This window comes from Triticum dicoccoides, chromosome 3A, assembly GCF_002162155.2.
Source record: "Triticum dicoccoides isolate Atlit2015 ecotype Zavitan chromosome 3A, WEW_v2.0, whole genome shotgun sequence".
Classification (NCBI taxonomy): domain Eukaryota; kingdom Viridiplantae; phylum Streptophyta; class Magnoliopsida; order Poales; family Poaceae; genus Triticum; species Triticum dicoccoides.
The window spans coordinates 491,788,676-491,807,898 of NC_041384.1; positions in this window are offsets into that span (position 1 = coordinate 491,788,676).

Sequence of the window (19,223 nt, forward strand, 5' to 3'; positions counted from 1 at the left end):
CCGGAAATTTGCACCAGAAAAGTTCTGGATACCCCGTGCGCATGGGGTCTTTTGACCCCCGTGCGCATGGGGTGTTGCGTAACTCTCTGGGTACCCCGTGTGCAAGGGGTAGTCTTTTGACCCCCGTGCGCATGGGGTACTATGTAACTCCCTGGATACCCCGTGTGCACGGGGTCCTTTGACCCCCGTGCGCACGGGGTGGTTGTTGATTATGATCTTGTGCTTCTTCGGATTCTACCACCGAGTGTTAATTCCAAATACCAATTGGTATTTCTTCTTGTGGTAGAATTTTATGATCATCTTCTTCTCGGCTTGTGCTTCAACTTGCCTTATCTCACTGCTTGTACTATCTTTTATCTACTTGAGTGAGATAAGCCTTTGAGCATGTGTGTAATGTATATCCTATATGCTCTTTGGTTTTTGCTTAGTTCATATGTTGTACTTTTCTTGCAGTCCTGTGTGGATTCGTCTCTTGACAACTTGAATGCTTTATATTATTTTTGGAGTATTCTTTGTTTAAGTGTTCTTTTGTCCAAATTGTGTCTCTTTGGATCTTGGTAGGCATGTGCATGCATATTTATTTATATACTTTTTCATGCCTTGATTGCTCTACTTGACCCTCTATATAGGGTAAACTCCATCAAATCATTAATGATTAAAAGTGTGCATGAACTTCAAGTTCATATCCTTTTGCACATATTTAATATGGAGTTTGCCCTATGTATTGTGGTTGGACTAACTACTTCGGACCCAATAAGTTTGGGGACCAAAGTGTACCTTAATGTGTTTTAGGTACGTTGGAGAAGCATTGGATGCTTGGCTTATTCATGAGGAAGGTGGATACACCATGGAAAATTATTAGAGCCAAGCTTGGTTGATTCTTTGATTTGAGAGAGAAGATAAATGAAAACCTGGTTCGGTGTAAGTGTTGCATTCTCACCATGTAAACCCAGTTATACAAAATTTGGGTCTTTTGTTGGATATGCATCAAACTCCCACACTTACTATATTCTCAATAAATCCACGGGATGTATTAAGGAAACGGTGAATGTGGAGTGTGATGAGAATAACGGCTTCCATGCGGAGTAATTTGTTTCAAGTGTTGTAGGTAATGAGGCTCCTTCCGAAGCTACAAGTACAATGGGGATTGGTCATATTCTTCCACAAGAAACACCCCTTGTCCATGTAGAAGAAGAAAGAGTAAGAGCCCCTCTTATGGATCGACCACAAGGGAAGTCATCACCCCCAACACAAGAGCAAGATGCTATGGGAGATCATGTACCTATCCAAGAACAAGATCAAGTCCATCATGTTCGCATACTAGATCAAGGGCCCCTTGAACCAATGCTTTCTCTCCCGGTAACAAGTACTTACTTCATGCCTTTATTAAGTTAGAGTCAACATTGTGTACGTTGCATCATGGCATGATTAGTACTTGTTGAGTGAGTGCTTGTATGTATTTCTTATATCTTTACACTCATGTTTTTTTATTTTGGACCCATGCTTAGCATGATCATCATATTGGATATCTCCATTACCCATTGTCCAAAATATGTTCTTTTGATCCTTTGGATGTTTGATTCTCATGAAATATCTTTTTGGTGCACTCTATGGATCCTCAACATAGTGTGAATTTCTTCGTTTGTTCGTAACTGGATATGTGCACTTGATTCCACTCACAATATGAGAAATGCACAAATTAAGGAGGAACCCACACTATATTGCTTGTCTATATTTTTCTTCCATTTTGGAACTTGTTGCCAATGGGGGAGAATTTTAGAGGGTTTAGGAGAAGTGGGTTGGTTCCTGTCATCCATGCATATATACATTTGTTGTGCTTCCTTGTTGCATCGATGTGTATATGGAGAAAACTCCACCGAGTTCTTTCATGCATATATTGTGGGGGGGGGGGGTTGCTCTATATATTGTGGTTCTACTAGCATCAAATTCTTGTGTAGTATTTCGATGCTAGTATAACCGATTTTGATAACATCAACTATCTTTGTGATATTTGAGGCTATCAAAACCACCTCAAGTATACAATTTATTCTCGGATAGTTTGCATACTTGTTTTAAATTCATTGTATAAACCCTCTTGTTGAGATTGTCATCAATTACCAAAATGGGGGAGATTGAAAGGGCATGTAGCCCCTAAGTGTGGTTTTGGTAATTAAATGACAATCTCTATGGACTAATGTTTCTCAATGAGATATATTTGAAGGTTTTGTCCATAGATGGTGCCTCAAGGATATTGGATGGAATCAAGGATGAAGTCCATATATATGAATATATGTTTGTTGTATGCTTTGGAGTTAAATGACAATTCCTATGGAGCATAAAGTGCATTGAATCTTATATGAAGATATGTTCCATAGTGATGTTTGAAGTGCATTGGGTTGTTTTGTGAAGTCTTCCATCAAAGCATCTGAAGAAGTCCTCATGGTATCCTTCTCTGGATACCTGTCGGTGTCAAAACTGGCGGATCTTGGGTAGGGGGTCCCGAACTGTGCGTCTAGGTTGGATGGTAATAGGAGGCAGGGGACACGATGTTTTACCCAGGTTCGGGCCCTCTTGATGGAGGTAAAACCCTATGTCCTGCTTGATTAATATTGATGATATGGGTAGTACAAGAGTAGATCTACCACGAGATCAGAGAGGCTAAACCCTAAAAGCTAGCCTATGGTATGATTGTTGTTCATCCTACGGACTAAAACTCTCCGGTTTATATAGACACGGGAGAGGGCTAGGGTTACACAGAGTCGGTTACAATGGTAGGAGATCTACATATCCGTATCACCAAGCTTGCCTTCCACGCCAAGGAAAGTCCCTTCCGGACACAAGACGAAGTCTTCAATCATGTATCTTCATAGTCCAGGAGTCCGGTCGGAGGTATAGTCCGGCTATCCGGACACCCCCTAATCCAGGACTCCCTCAGTAGCCCCTGAACCAGGCTTCAATGATGACGAGTCCGACGCGCAGATTGTCTTCGGCATTGCAAGGCGGGTTCCTCCTCCAAGTACTTCATAGAAGATTTTGAACACAAAGGTAGTGTCCGGCTCTGCAAAATAAGTTTCCACATATTGCCATAGAGAGAATAATATTTACACAAATCTAATCTTCTGACGTATTCCGTAGCGTGATATCACACCACGACCAAGTCTTTATTCGAATCGTTTTACTGTCCCACCTCAGCGCGTTTAGCGAGGCGATTTCCTTGGCACGTCTTGTTAAAGCAGAGATCGTGTCCCCTTATTCCGGGATTCTCATCAATACAGGTGTGGGTAACCCAACCGTGCCATTGACTATGGCGCTTGGGAGATAAGCGAGTTTTACCAGGCTGGTGGGGCGCATAGTCGTCCGCCCATATAAGGGGATAAGGATCCGCCTTTTCATCCATGCCTTCTTCCTCCTTTGCCTATCCATTTCCGCGCACTCGAGCTCGAGCGCCCAAGTCTGCACACCCCACCTCAACCTTCTCCAGCCATGTCTGGAGCAGGAGGCAAGTGGATGGTCTCCTCCGTCACAGAGGGACACATCAAAAGACTGAGGAAGGCCGGATACTTGTCTAACGACATTGCGCACCGGCTTCCCGAAGAGGGGCAGCTCATCCCCACCCCTAGGCCCCATGAGAGGGTGGTGTTCCTCCCCCATTTCCTCCACGGACTAGGCTTCCCTCTCCACCCATTTGTCCGGGGGCTCATGTTCTACTATGGCCTGGACTTCCACGATATGGCCCCGAACTTTGTCCTCAACATCTCGGCATTTATCGTCGTGTGCGAGGCTTTCTTCCGCATCCGCCCCCATTTCGGCCTATGGCTCAAGACTTTCAATGTCAAGCCAAAGGTGGTGCGCGGCACCCAAGCGGAGTGCGGAGGCGCCATGGTGGGCAAGATGCCCAACGTCCTATGGTTCGAGGGCTCCTTCGTGGAGTCCCTAAAGGGGTGGCAATCGGGGTGGTTTTACATCACCGAGCCATGCGACCCTGAATGGGTCACAGCCCCCGAGTTCCAATCCGGACCCCCTATGCGGCTCGCCTCCTGGAAAGAGATGGGCCCGTCGTGGGGTAAAAAAGGAGAGCTGATCGGACTCCAAACATGTGTCCAAACCCTGGTGGACAGGAAGCTCAAACTTGTTAACGTAGTCCAGGTTATGCTCATCCGCCGGATCCTCCCGTGTCAACAATGGGCTTTCAACCTATGGGAGTTCGACCCGGCATGGCACCAAACTCTGAGCAGGCTCTTTGACACGACGTATGAAGATGCCTGGAAGGTGCTTTTCAAGGGCGCCGAGGCCCCCGCATCCGCTACCGAGGATCGCAGATTTAGCACGCAGCGTCACGCTCGTGCGGTAAGCTACTTTTACCTTTTATTGGGTATTAGTTTTTCATAGTTTGACTCCATGCAGGATCTAAGCTCCCTTACCTTTGACAGGATTGGCAGGAGACGTCCGGACAGATCAACTGTCCGGCTCCTTTGCCCGAAGGCCCAGCGGACGCTCGCTTGGCGAAGCTGCTAGTTCCGGCACCCTACGTGGTGCCGGAGAAGAAGGCCACGGGGACTCAAAAGAGTGCCCGGCGCCAGGAGGTGTCGGATTCATCATCCGACGACTCCAAGGCGCACTCCTCCCATGAAGACAAGGAGGAGGAAGAAGAGACCTCTCCCCCTCCAGCAGGGGGAGGGAAGAAAAGGAAGGTCGCCCCAACCGGGGAGGCCGAAGGGTCCAAGAGGGGAAGACCCCTCCTCCGGACTACTCCACCAATGCCGACGACGGTGAAGAGGAGTGGCCGCACAGGGCCAAGCCCTTGGCGAGATCGTAAGTATCCGGATACCAGAGTGATTCATAGTATTCCCCCATTGCACAGTTTTTCCTTACATCGAACATGATTGTGCAGTCCGCCCAAGGCCGGGCTCGACGAGTCATCGAGCGACTCCCTGGATTCGTCGGATGTGAATTCGCTTCTGACGGCTTCCTCCCCCCACCCTACGGACGGCCCCGAGGTGGCGTCCAACAGGTTCCAAGCCAGGAGGAGGTGGTCCTGGAGGCGCCACAAGGCAACCTCCCGGACTCCAGGTGTAAAGGGGATAGAACCCCCAAGGGCTCCAAGTCCGGCCTTGAGCCGGACACCGCGCCGGAACCTTTAACGGTTCCGGACTCCGGTAGGCAGCCTCCTTCCAAGAGGATCAAGCCTACCGAGCCGGTGACCTCCGTCCAACCGGAGGCACCGGACAGTTTGCTGGAGACGCTTAACGGCGCCTCCATTGACGAGGAGCACCGCACTATTATGAGTGCGGTGATCCAGAAGGTTCAGTCCGCCAAGAGCGGACTGATTGAAGCCTGTGCCAGCCTTCTAACAGGCTTTGAGGTAAGTAAAGAATATGTAAAAATATTACCGCATAGACAGTAGCCCCTGATGCTCCGTTCGGCGATCGAAAAGAAAAGTCGAATAGAGGATCTAATAACATTCGCAGGAGTCTAACATGATCAAGTCAATATGCGTATGCAGGCTTCGCTGTTGGCCTCCGCCGCACTGACTGTGGAGGTGGATATGCTGAAGCAGAACCTCGAGCGGTCCGAGCAAGAGCTCGTCCTAGCCAAGCAACACCTCGAGGAGAAGGAAGGTAAGGAATACCTTATTGAAAGATGTGAAAGGTGCAATTGCAAAAAGTGACAGGATTAACGCGGCTATTATAGGGGCCACAACTGAGGTGGCGACCCTTAAGCAAGCGCTATTCGAGGCCAAAAAGAGGGCGGCCATGGAGCGCACCGAGCGGGAGAAGCATGAGACGCAGGTTGGCGAGGTGCGGCAAGAGCTCCAGGTTCTCATGAAAAAACATGAGAGTTTGGAGCTTGACTCGAAGACGCGAGAGTCTGAGCTCGCGGCGGCCATTGAAGATGCCAAGTCTGCCAAGGCCGAAGCCCAGAAGGCCCTCCAGGAGGTTGAGGCAATAAAAAAGATAGCGGCGGGTAAGGCATTCTTTATGCAAAGCAAACACGTAAAAGTGAATTACTTGTCACTTACCCGAATCCGGAGCTCTCCAAGAGCATTCGCAGACTTGCCCCGTAGCGTGTCGGATGCCGCCGCCTTCTACCGAGCCGAGGAGGGAAGCTCGACGGAGAAGGTGTTATGGTCTCAGTATGCTGAGGTCGAACACCCGGTGCCCTTAAGCGACCAGCTGAAACAGCTGGTCGAGCTCCATAAGGTGGCCGAACAGGCCAAGAAGGGCCTCATAGTCCGGCTGTGGCCTGGAGAGGCCATGCCTGGGAGCTACTTCGGGCTGGTGAGGCGGCTGGTGGAGGCCTGTCCAAGGCTCGAAGTCATCAAGCGCTCTGTATGCATCGAGGGTGCCCGTAGGGCGCTTGCCCGTGCGAAGGTGCACTGGGGCAAGCTGGATGCTGAGAAGCTTGTGAAGGATGGGCCACCGTCGGGAAAGGAGCATCGCAAGCCCGAGATGTATTATGAGGGCGTTCTGAAGGGTGCCCGCCTTGTGGCGGATGAATGTTCCATGAATGTAAATTTTCAGTGAACTCGCTCGTCTTGTCCTGTGCGCTGAAAACTTGTTCATGTGCGCTAAGCAATGCCTTTTGAATTTAAAATATTACCTTTTATGCGGCCGTTTATCAAATTTGAGAGATGGCGAGTCATCGGCTTCTGCCTCCATGGCACGAGTGCTGGGGTGATCGGGATAAACATGAGCGCTCTTTTTCCCATTCTTGGGTCCTTCGAGGGAGGCGCTCAACACAACGAACAAGGCAATCGGACTATAATGCTTGAACACTCTCACTTAGCCATAGAATTCTATAATTTTAAATTTCGGCGAAGCCCCTAGTGTTCAGAAGACCGAGTTCGGGGCGCTATCCACGCCTAGGCCGGACAAAGCCGACTCCTCGCTCTAAGCGGCATAAGTCTTTGGGGACTCGAAAATCTCTCGAGTAGCGACCAGCTCTCGCCTCATCATGATGGTCAGATTTAGCTTTCTCTACTGAGGTGCTTAGCCCGGCTCAACTGGCGCACAATCGCAGTAGTTCTCCTAGTGCTACCTTAGCCGATATAACGGAACGTAAGGTACCAAAACATACGAGTCAGGCAAACCCAACTATTGACCCAAGACATGATTCGGAGCCGATGCATATAATGCTATAAGTTCGGGGTGCCGCACTTGTGAAAGTGTTCGGACTTCTCACACCATGTTGTGGGGTACTTAAGCCCCTGGCGTATTGGTCGTACCAAAGTGTACGGGTGCAACATGTCATTAATGAACATATATTCGTAAAAAAGAGGTAATGCAATAATAGACAGAAGCTATGCATTGTTTATTTAAAAAAGCTGCGATCAAAGCAGAACGATACAAATAGTGCGATAAGCAAAAGATGGGACTATCAAATATGTCCTTTCCAGGGGCGAGCTGCGGAATGTTATGCGAAACAGGTATACTTCTCGTTATAGAGACCACCTTAGAGTTCCGTAGTCCGGCGTAGCTTTCTGCTTCCCTGGTTGTATCGTTTGTGCGGCAATTGTACTGCCGGACAAGCCTTCCGAAGAATGGAGTCCTGAAAATAAGAGAAAGTTAAGAAATCGGCAGCCCCTAGTGCGGTTTAAGCCGTGTTTCGGGCGTGCCGCGATGGTGCCCCCCTGTGCCCATGGTATTTCCAGAGCATAGTTGTGTACGCGCAACACTAGTTTCGCAAGTTTGCGAGGGCTGGGGTTGGGGCCGCATTGCTACGCTTGCTTGGAACATGCTAGGCGGTCTTGTTGTAGGTTACTCCGGGCGTGCTTGACGGTGTCCAGACGTTTAGTGGCCGGACAGGAGAATTGCCTTGAGAGGCTGCTTTGTACTTCTGCTGCGATAGCCGCCGTATGCTCCTCTGTTCAGAGAGAGCGTTCGGTGTTTCCATTGACCGTGATTACTCCTCGAGGGCCTGACATCTTGAGCTTGAGGTATGCGTAGTGCGGCACCGCATTGAACTTGGCAAATGCGGTTCGCCCGAGCAGTGCATGATAGCCACTGTGAAACGGGACTATGTCGAAGATTAACTCCTCGCTTCGGAAATTATCCGGAGATCCAAAGACCACTTCAAGTGTAACTGAGCATGTACAGTTGGCTTCTACACCTGGTATGACGCCTTTAAAGGTCGTTCTGGTGGGTTTAATCCTCGAGGGATCGATGCCCATTTTCCGCATTGTATCCTGATAAAGCTGGTTCAGGCTGCTGCCACCGTCCATAAGGACTCTAGTGAGGTGAAATCCGTCAATAATTGGGTCTAGAACAAATGCGGCAAATCCGCCATGACGGATGCTAGTGGGGTGGTCCCTTCGATCAAAAGTGATCGGGCAGGAAGACCATGGGTTGAACTTTGGGGCAACTGGCTCCATCGCGTATACGTCCCTTAGCGCACGCTTCCGCTCCCTCTTGGGGACGTGGGTCGCGTATATCATGTTCACCGTCCGCACTTGTGGGGGAAAACCTTTCTGTCCACTGTTGTTCGGCGGCCGGGGCTCCTCCTCGTCATCGCTATGCAGCCCCTTGTCTCTGCTTTCGACATTTAACTTGCCTGCCTGCTTGAACACCCAACAATCCCTGTTGGTGTGATTGGCTGGTTTTTCGGGGGTGCCATGTATCTGGCATGAGCGGTCGAGTATTCGGTCCAAACTGGACGGGCCCGGAGTATTTCTTTTGAATGGCTTTTTCCGCTGACCGGGTTTAGAGCCTCTGAATCCGGCATTAATTGTCGTATCCTAAGGATTGTCGCTGTTAATGCGGCTGTTTTGCTTCTTGCGACGCGACCTGCCACTACTGTCCTTGGTTTCCGAATTACCAGGGCTCTTGGTCATGTTATTGCTGCGAGCTAGCCAGCCGTCTTCTCCCGCGCAAAAGCGGGTCATAAGTGTCGTGAGGGCTGCCATAGATTTCGGCTTTTCCTGTCCTAGGTGCCGTGCAAGCCACTCGTCGCGGATGTTATGCTTGAAGGCTGCTAGGGCCTCTGCGTCCAGACAGTCGACGATTTGATTTTTCTTGGTTAGGAACCGTGTCCAGAATTGTCTGGCCGATTCCTCTGGCTGCTAAATTATGTGGCTTAGGTCATCGGCGTCTGGTGGTCGCACATAAGTGCCCTGTAAATTGTCGAGGAATGCGGCTTCTAGGTCCTCCCAACAACCAATTGATTCTGCTGGCAAGCTGTTAAGCCAATGTCGGGCTGGTCCTTTAAGCTTGAGTGGGAGGTATTTGATGGCGTGTAGGTCATCACCGCGGGCCATGTGGATATGAAGGAGACAGTCCTCGATCCATACCGCAGGATCTGTTGTGCCATCGTATGATTCGATGTTCACGGGTTTGAAACCCTCGGGGATTTGATGATCTATTGCTTCATCTGTGAGGCATAGTGGGTGTGCGGCGCCTCTGTATTGGGTTACATCACGACACAGCTCAAACGAGCTTTGTCTACTGTGTTCGGCCCGGCCGGATTTACTGTATCCGGCGTGACGAGTACCGTCTCGTGACGTGGGGTGCCCACGTGATCCGTAGATCGATCTTGTTTGCCTTGCCTTGTCCTCCAATATATCTCGCAGGTCTAGCGCATTTTCCCATGCATTGGTGGTTTTGGAGCGGCGCCGGGGTGCGGCTTGAGTGGAGGGCCGAGAGGCCTCTCTGTCGCGACCACGGGGTGGCCGGTCGGCCGCATCATGCATTGGTGATGTAGGTTTAAGTGCTTCCTCCTCTAATTGGGGTAGTGTCGGTGTCAAATCCGGCGGATCTCGGGTAGGGGGTCCCGAACTGTGCGTCAAGGCCGGATGGTAACAGGAGACAAGGGACAAGATGTTTTTTACCCAGGTTTGGGCCCTCTCGATGGAGGTAATACCCTACTCCTGCTTGATTAATATTGCTGATATGGGTAGTACAAGAGTAGATCTACCACGAGATCAAGGAGGCTAAACCCTAGAAGCTAGCCTATGGTATGATTGTTGTGTATGGAGTTGATTGCCTACGGACTACAACCCTCCGGTTTATATAGACACCGGATAGGGTTAGGGTTACATAGAGTTGGTTACAATGGTAGGAGATCTTGAATATCCGCATCGCCAAGCTTGCCTTCCACGCCAAGGAAAGTCCCATCCGGACACGGGACGAAGTCTTCAATCTTGTATCTTCATAGTCCAGGAGTCCGGCTGAAGGTATAGTCCGGCTACCCGAACACCCCCTAATCCAGGACTCCCTCAGTAGCCCCCGAACCAGGCTTCAATGACGATGAGTCCGGCGCGCAGATTGTTTGGCATTGCAAGGCGGGTTCCTCTCCAAATCTTGTGTACCTGTAGGAATAATGTCTGATTTTTGTAATGTAGTGCTCCTCGGCTTCCACGCCCAATAATGGCCGTCTTCCACGTGTTCAAACGAATGTGAAAAGCTGGGGTGTTTTTACATCCACACCCCTAGCCGTATAAACGAGCCGCCTATTTAACGGGATGGGGATTTAGGTCCAAACCACATCTTCTCCTTTCCGCGAGTTATCATCAGAGCGCTTCCAGCAAAGGTTCATTCCAACATGACCAGCCGTCGCAGCTCCTCCCCTCGCCCCTCCGGTCCCAAACCCGGGGACTGGGAGAGTTGCACCATCCCGCATAGCGAGTTAGCATCACTTCAGGCCAAGGGATTTCTCCCTCAGGCATACATGGTCCCGGTCTGAGCCGGTCTCGCCACCTATAATGGCAGAAAACAAGCGGAGAGCACCCCCAATCCTTCTGAAGGAGAGCGGGTGTGCCTTGTCCCCTATCTAATAAGGGGACTGGGATTCCCAATTCACCCATTTCTCCGCGGGCTTCTGGAGTTCTACGGCCTCCAGCTGCACAACCTCACGCCTGCCTCCGTATTGCATATTGCGGGTTTCGTCGCCCTTTGCGAGCTATTTTTAGGCGTTGAGGCTCATTTCGCGCTGTGGAAGAGGTTATTCTGCCTGGTGCCCCGTTCTAAAGAGGGGTCTATATACCAAGTGGGCGGAGCCGAAGTATGGCGCATCGCCGGGACCGGATACCTATCCGGAACCCCGAAGAAGGCGTCCGAGGACTGGCCTTCGGAATGGTTTTATATAGATGACGTCCCGCTACCGGACCCTATCCGGGTCGGTCTCCCTGAGTTCAACAGTGCTCCATTGAAGAAATGCTTGAGCTGGTGTCCGCGGAGCTCTCAGAGAGAAAGCGATAGAGACGTTCTTTACCTGATGGGCCGGATAAGACTGTTGGCTCATTCCGGACTAACCATGATTGGAGTCATGGCCGCATGCATTATGTGGAGGGTGCAGCCACTTCAATATAGAGGCCACCCCATGTGGGATTTCAACGGGGAGGATGACACCACCCGTTACGGTCGTAAGGGGCCGGCTTCAGCTGCCGCCCTAGTAAAGATCTTATCCTCTTTGTACAAGGGAGAAAAGGAGGAATTCCTCCGCCTCAACCCGCAGGCCGGATTTACTATGTACGATCCTCCAAGTTAGGTAAGTGAACAACTGCGCTTGCCCGTTTGTTTTGTACTCCCACGGTTAGATATGTAGTCTAACAACTTCAATGCAGGAACTGCGACAGGTGGTAAAGGATATAAATAGCCGCCCTCCACAACCCGAGGACCCAGAACGGTCCCTCGATCCGGACTCCGAAGAGGATCCGGACATATCGGTGGAGCTTATCGATGGGGTGTTCCATCAGCTAAGCAAGGACAATACCTTGGTAGCCATCACGGCTGATTACCCAGGGTTAATCCCGGCCTCCCAGGTGATCGAAACCGGAGTCTCATTCCCTTGAGAGAGATTCCACTCTCACGTATTCCGGTGTTTCTGACGACAACCGTGTTTTGCAGGGGAGATTTCCGAGGTAGGAGGCCGAACCTGCGGCGGCTAGCCAACGAGGGGCCGTAGAGCCCCATGGGGCAAAAAGGAATGTAGTCCGGACTGAGATGCCAGCGCAAAGGTATAGCGCACCCTCTGCTTCCCTGGTGTTATTCTGTCCGGGCATATTAACGTTCGTGCTATCTTCAGAACGAAGAGACCTCGTCGGACTATATCCAGAGAGGTTGCCAATCGCGCCTCCACCAGCCAGGCTCCAACGTCTGGCCAGGAAGCGGAGGCGAGCACAAGGCGCGCACCGGACGCTCCTCCGACAGAGGATGCGGATAGGCTGTCTGCCACAAATTCTGAAGTGGAGAGTGCCATGAACCACAGGCGTCGCCGGACAGTTCTACGCGACGCTTGTTTCTCCCAAGAGGCTTTAGATGCCTTTAATTCGGGAGATGCGTACCTCCATGCCGCTCAAAATGGTTTAGCCAGAGCCACGGAGCAGTATGTAAAAGACATACAGGTAAGAAAATTTTGGTCAAATATATATATACCCGTAGCCCCCGAGACTTGAAACAGTTAGCAACTGATTTAAGGATCATTTAATATTCAGGTTCTTACAGAGAAGAATACTGTACTGTCCCAGGAGCTGGAAAAGTGCAAGGCCCAACTAGAGGCCGCACTAGCCGCAGCAGGGGAGTCCAAAGAGACCCCTTCAGGTAAAATACACTTCGAAAGATTAGTATTGTGCGGTGTGGGTGCAAATTTGACAAATCATGTTGCAGATGGCGCCGGACTCAATTCGGAAAAGCAACAACTCTTACGCCGGCTAAAGGCCGGTGAGAGTACGTTGACAAAGGTGAGGCGAGAGAAGAATGATCTTCAGGATGTCAACACCAGGCTGGACGTCGAACTTAAAGATGTTCGTGGCCAGCTGTCGGACTCCACGAAGGAGAATCAGTGGCTTCGACGCGGCATATTTAGTAAGTGCTTGGACGAACTTTGAAAAAAGAGTTCGGCGAGGAAGTCGACTAACAGAGTAATGTCTGTAGGTATGCTCACAGGTCGTCCTGCAGAGGAGATGCCCGGTTCTACGAGTGACCTTCTTCCCGAACTCATGCAACTGCACGAGCGAATTCGGTAGGCGATGCGAGGTGTTGCCCAAGCCTTATAGCCTGCCCACTCCATGCCCGAGGGCCTTGGAGAGCTTCCGGAGAAGCTGAAGGGAGCTCGGTGGCGCTTCCGGTTGTGGAAGATATCGGCCTGCCGACAAGGTGCTAGGGAAGCCTGGGCCATGGTGAAGACCCGTTTTACGAAGTCTGACCCAAACCACATGGCCGAGGTCGGACCAGTGGGGTCTGACGGGAAGGAGATCCCTGTGAGCTTAGTATACGGCCAAGTAGAGTTGGCCGCGAAGTATTCCCAGCAGGACTGTAAATTAGACAACATGTTAGATGGTATAGAAGAGGAATACAATCAGTTAGAATGACTATGTAATTTTGAATTGACATGTGTAATGCCTTCTAGCCGGATTGTAGATCGTTTGTCGTTGCCGACCTTTTCGCTTCAACCTCGGGACCTGAAGGTCCGGAGTGTGTCCGAATACCATAGTGGTTATATAAGAACCGTGGTATGCGTGGAGACCAGGCGTAGGGGTCATTAGTGCTTTATCAGACAAGTGCCCAACTAGTTATGTTATATTACATGGTTAGTAAGAAACATCTTCAAGAGAGAATAGTTCCGTCAGGGGTTCCTTTCGCTGGGAGGCATGCCCTAAAGTGCATGTCCGGACTGCGTAAAAAGACGCAGAAAAAAGCATCTGGGGGCGCATAGAATGAGTAAAAAGATCATCTTTTATCTCACCGACCGAATATTCCCTTAAGAACGCTAGCTTTCGGCTTCACACAGTCTGAGGTACACATCCGGTTGACCCGGCAGTAACAATCGCAGAGGTGCTCCCTTTACCGCCTAGCCGAACAATCGGGAACGTAGGGGTAAGCACAGGAGCTAGGCAACCCAGCTTGGCCAAAACTTAAGTCATATCGATGCATATAATGGTGAAAAAAAGGGTACATGCGGAAGTTTGACGCATGTGTTGGGCGTGAAGCCCGTATAAATAAGCTTCTGTTAAAGAAGCCCCCAGGTTTAATGAGCGCGAGTGGCGCGTCACTAGATGAGCCTTTAAGGGCTATAAAAGAAAAGAGGGGAAGGAGAGAAATGTAAGACAGAAAAATGCAAAAAATGGACAGAGGAAGGAGACGAACACAGAGTCCGGCGCTAGGCATAGAATCTTCGGAGACGGGTGGCGTTCCACGGGTTCGGCTCGAGTCGATTATCCGACGCATCTCGCAGGCGGTACGCCCCGCCAGTCAGGACTTGGTCGATTATGAAAGGACCTTCCCACTTGGGCTTGAGTTTGTCCTTTTTATTATCCGGCAGGCGTAGAACTAGTTCGCCAACATTGTAATTTTTGGCCCGTACTTCTCTGCTTTGATATCTTCGGGCCTGCTGTTGATAAAATGCAGAAAGGGCTTTTGCCACGTCACGCTCCTCCTCCAGGGCGTCCAAGTTGTCCTGCCGATCGAGCTCGGCTTCTCTTTCTTCGTACATGCGCACTCTAGGTGAGTCATGAATTATGTCACAGGGCAGAACAACCTCTGTGTCGTACACCATAAAAAATGGTGTGTATCCGGTGGTGCGATTTGGCGTGGTCCGCAGCCCCCATAGCACGGAGTCGAGCTCCTCTACCTAGTGCGTGTTAGATTCCTTGCGGGACCGCACCAGTCTGGGTTTAATGCCGCTCATGATAAGACCATTTGCACGTTCGACCTGGCCATTGGTTTGTGGGTGATAGACGGAAGCATAATCGAGCTTGATGCCCATGTTTTTGCACCAGAGTTTTACCTTGCCGGCGGTAAAGTTTGTACCGTTATCGGTTATGATGCTGTGGGGGACGCCATAACGGTGTACAACCCCGGATATGAAGTCTATCACAGGTCCGGATTCGGCCGTTTTAACAGGCTTGGCTTCTATCCATTTGGTGAATTTATCCACCATGACCAGTAAGTATTTTTTTCCTATCGGTCCCACCTTTAAGGGGTCCGACCATCAAGCCCCCAGACCGCAAAAGGCCAGGTGATGGGTATAGTTTGGAGTGCGGTGGGTGGCATATGGCTTTGGTTGGCAAAAAGTTGGCAACCAGCGCATCGTTGGACTAGGTCCTGAGCGTCTGCCCGGGCCGTCGGCCAATAAAAGCCTGTACGGAAAGCCTTGCTAACAAGGGACCGAGCAGCAGCGTGGTGACCACCGAATCCGGTATGAATTTCAGCCAGAAGGTTCCACCCTTCCTCTTCGGAGATGCACCTTTGAAGGACTCCGGTAGTGCTTTTCTTATAAAGCTCTCCCTCATGGACTCTATAGGCTTTAGATCGCCGCACTATGCAGCGGGCCTCGTTTTGGTCCTCCGGGAGTTCCTGCCTAGTAAGGTAGGCTAGGAATGGTTCTGTCCACGGGGCGATGACCGCCATTATTATGTGGACTGAAGGTGTAATTTCATTGGCAGAGCCTCCAATTGTGTCAGATTGTTCGGCGTCGAGTGGTGCGGCTGGGTCCGGGCTGTTATTTGCGGGTTCCCCCTCCCATGCTACGGATGGCTTGAACAATCTTTCCAAAAAGATGTTGGGGGGGACTGCATCGCGTCTTGCTCCGATGTGTGCCAGGACGTCCGCTGCTTGATTGTTTTCTCGGGCTATATGGTGAAACTCCAGCCCTTCGAACTGAGCTGACATTTTTAGGACGGCGTTGCGGTAAGCTGCCATTTTTGGGTCCTTGGCGTCGAAGTCTCCATTTATTTGGGATATCGCGAGGTTTGAATCCCCGCGTACCTCTAGGCGCTGGATACCCATGGATACTACTATCCGGAGGCCATGTAGGAGGGCCTCATATTCGGCTGCATTGTTGGAATCCATGTACATGATCTGGAGCACATATTGGACTGTGTCTCCTGTGGGAGACGTCAGGACGACGCCAGCCCCCAGTCCGGCCAACATTTTGGAGCCGTCGAAATGCATAATCCAGTTTGAATATGTGCCGTACTCTTTAGGGAGCTCGGCCTCCGTCCATTCTGCGATGAAGTCGGCCAAAACTTGCGATTTAATAGCTCGTTGTGGCTTATAGGTTATATCGAACGGGAGAAGCTCGATGGCCCATTTTGCAATCCGGCCCGTTGCGTCGTGGTTGTTGATAATATCGTTGAGTGGTACTTCCGAGGCTACTGTTATGGAACACTCTTGAAGGTAGTGTCGTAGCTTCCGGGATGCCATGAATACCGCGTATGCAATCTTTTGATAATGCGGGTACCGTGATTTGCATGGAGTGAGGACGGTGGATATGTAGTAGACCGGCCTTTGAAGGGGGAATTTGTGTCCATCCGTTTCCCGCTCGACAATGAGTACTGCGCTGACAACTTGATGTGTTGCTGCAATGTACAATAACATTGGTTCGCCGGTGTTTGGCGCGGCCAGGACTGGGTCTGTTGCCAATATGGCTTTTATTTCATCAAATCCGGCCGTGGTGGCCTCCGTCCACTCGAAGTGTTCGGTGCGCCGAAGGAGGCGATAGAGGGGTAGTTCCTTTTCTCCCAAGCGGGACATGAAGCGGCTTAAAGCCGCCACGCATCCGGTTAATTTTTGTATTTGTTTGAGGTCCTTTGGGATATCCAATTGTGACAAAGCTCGGATCTTGGCTGGATTTGCTTCAATTCCTCTACCGGATACAATGAAGCCCAAGAGCTTTCCGGCTGGAACGCCGAAGACGCATTTTTCCGGGTTGAGCTTGATGTCATATTTTCGGAGGTTATTGAATGTAAGCTTCAAGTCGTCTACTAGAGATTTGACATGTCTTGATTTGACGACCACATCGTCCACATACGCCTCCACTGTTTTGCTGATCTGATTTGCCAGACATGTCTGGATCATGCGCTGATATGTTGCGCTGGCGTTTTTTAGCCCGAAGGGCATTATGTTGAAGCAGAATGGGCCGTATGGTGTGGTGAATGCTGTTGCAGCTTGGTCTGATTCTGCCATCTTGATTTGATGGTAACCGGAGTATGCATCGAGGAAACACAACAAATCGTGTCCTGCGGTGGCATCGATAATTTGGTCGATGCGGGGGAGGGGGAAGGGATCCTTTGGGCAAGCCTTGTTAAGGTCTTTAAAGTCGACACACAGGCGCCAGGATTTGTCCTTCTTCGGTACCATCACCAGGTTTGCTAGCCAGTCCGGATGTTTTATGTCTCTGATGAATCCGGCCTCCAATAGCTTGGCTAGCTCCTCTCCCATAGCCTGTCTCTTGGGTTCGGAAAAACGCCGAAGGGCTTGTTTTACAGGTTTAAATCCTTTTAGGATATTTAAGCTGTGTTCGGCCAGCCTGCATGGGATCCCTGGCATGTCTGAAGGGTGCCAGGTGAAGATGTCCCAGTTCTCTCGTAGGAACTCTCGTAGTGCGGCGTCTGCATCAGAGTTCAGTTGTGCCCCGATTGAAGCTGTTTTATTGGGGTCCGTTGGATGGACCTGGAATTTGACTATTTCGTCGGCTGGCTTGAAGGATGTGGATTTGGATCTCTTATCGAGTATCACATCATCCCTGTTAACCGTGGAGCGCAACGCAGTCAGTTCCTCAGCCACTAAGGCTTTGGATAGCGCCTCAAGGGCTAATGCGGCCGTCTTGTTTTCGGCGCGGAGTGCTATGTCCGGATCACTAGCTAGAGTGATAATTCCATTCGGCCCGGGCATCTTAAGCTTCATGTACCCGTAATGGGGTATTGCTTGGAAGATTGTGAATGCTTCTCGCCCTAGTAAAGCGTTATATCCGCTCTTAAACGGGGCCACCTGAAACGTGACTTCTTCGGACCTGTAATTATCCGACGTGCCGAACACCACATCTAGTGTGATTTTTCCTGTGTAGCGCGCTTCCCGACTGGGGATTATTCCTCTAAAGGTTGTGCTGCTTCGCTCGATGTGGTTCTAGTCTATTTCCATTTTTTGAAGGGTTTCCTCATAAATGAGGTTCAGTCCGCTGCCTCCATCCATGAGCACCTTGGTGAGGCGAAAGCCGTCCACTATGGGACTGAGTACCAATGCGGCTGGTGCTCGGGCTGTTCGGAATCTAGGTTCATCACTTGCGTTGAAGGTAATAGCAGTGTCGCTCCATGGATTTATTGTTGCAACTTGATAGACTTCGGCGAGGCTGCGGAGTGTTCTTTTTCGCATATTGTTTGATGCGAAAGTCTCGAAGACTGTGAGAACGGTACTGGTGTCCTCGGGCTGGCTTTCTGCGGCCTCCAGAATTAAGAGGTCCTCGCCAATTTTGGCCACCTGCCGGAGTATCCAACATGCTCTAAGGCTGTGAGTTGGTGTGGTGTCCTCTGTACTGTGAATTCTATAGGGTCCATCAAGCCACCTTTCCAGTACGGTTCCATGCCCTGTAGAGGGTTTTGGTTTTTTGGTGTTTATCCCGGGTGTCCTATGATGATGCACCCTCTTAGTTCGGACGGGATTACTATTCAAGGCCGGATTATCCCAAAACTTTATTTCGGTTTTCCAGGCGCTTTCCATCACACAGTATTTTTGTACTATGGACGCCAAGTCAGCGAAGCGTGTAATATCACGACGACTTACAGCGTTAAGGATTCCCTCGTCCGTGCAATTACTTCAGAAAATTGAGATTGCGTCTCCCTCGCGGCAATCCTTTATCCTGTTCATAACCAAGAGGAATCTGGCCTACTAATGATGTACTGTTTCCTCGGGCCTCTGCCTGATTTGGGAGAGATCGCTTATGTTCGGGTGGGCGGGTGTCGTTGAATCTGAAACCTCACCCAATCCAAGATTCGGAGGCCGAAGAGTTTCCAAACTCTGAAGTTCGGATTCTTGGATGTTGTCCAACGAATCTAGCCCGTTGCCTGATCCTAAGCTCAGGTCTTGAGTTACATCCTCCTCTCCGCGGGTATCTGGCTTGGAGGAGTCGGAAATTCGGACGTAGCTAGTCCTTAAAATAGATGAAGGGTCGCTGCACTGCGCCTCTACCACGGCAACGTGGTGGGTGACTTGGGGAGAGTTAATTTCTCTTAGATCGGGTTTAAGCCCAACCTGGTCGTAATCCATAGCGACCCCCAGGGCGGCGATGCGATCCAAGAGCTCGTTTACGGAAGAGAGCTCCATTGGATCTAGCTGCTCGATGAGCTCCGAGCTGACGTGTAGGTTGCTTTTGATGACCCGAGAGGTCACCGTCGGCGCAACAGCCGAACAGGCGGTCATGAGGAAACCACCTAGCCGGAGGGTTTGGCCGACAACCAAGGCTCCCTTAGCAATGGCGCCGTCTTTAAATACGGGAGGAGGCATCCTTCCTAATTG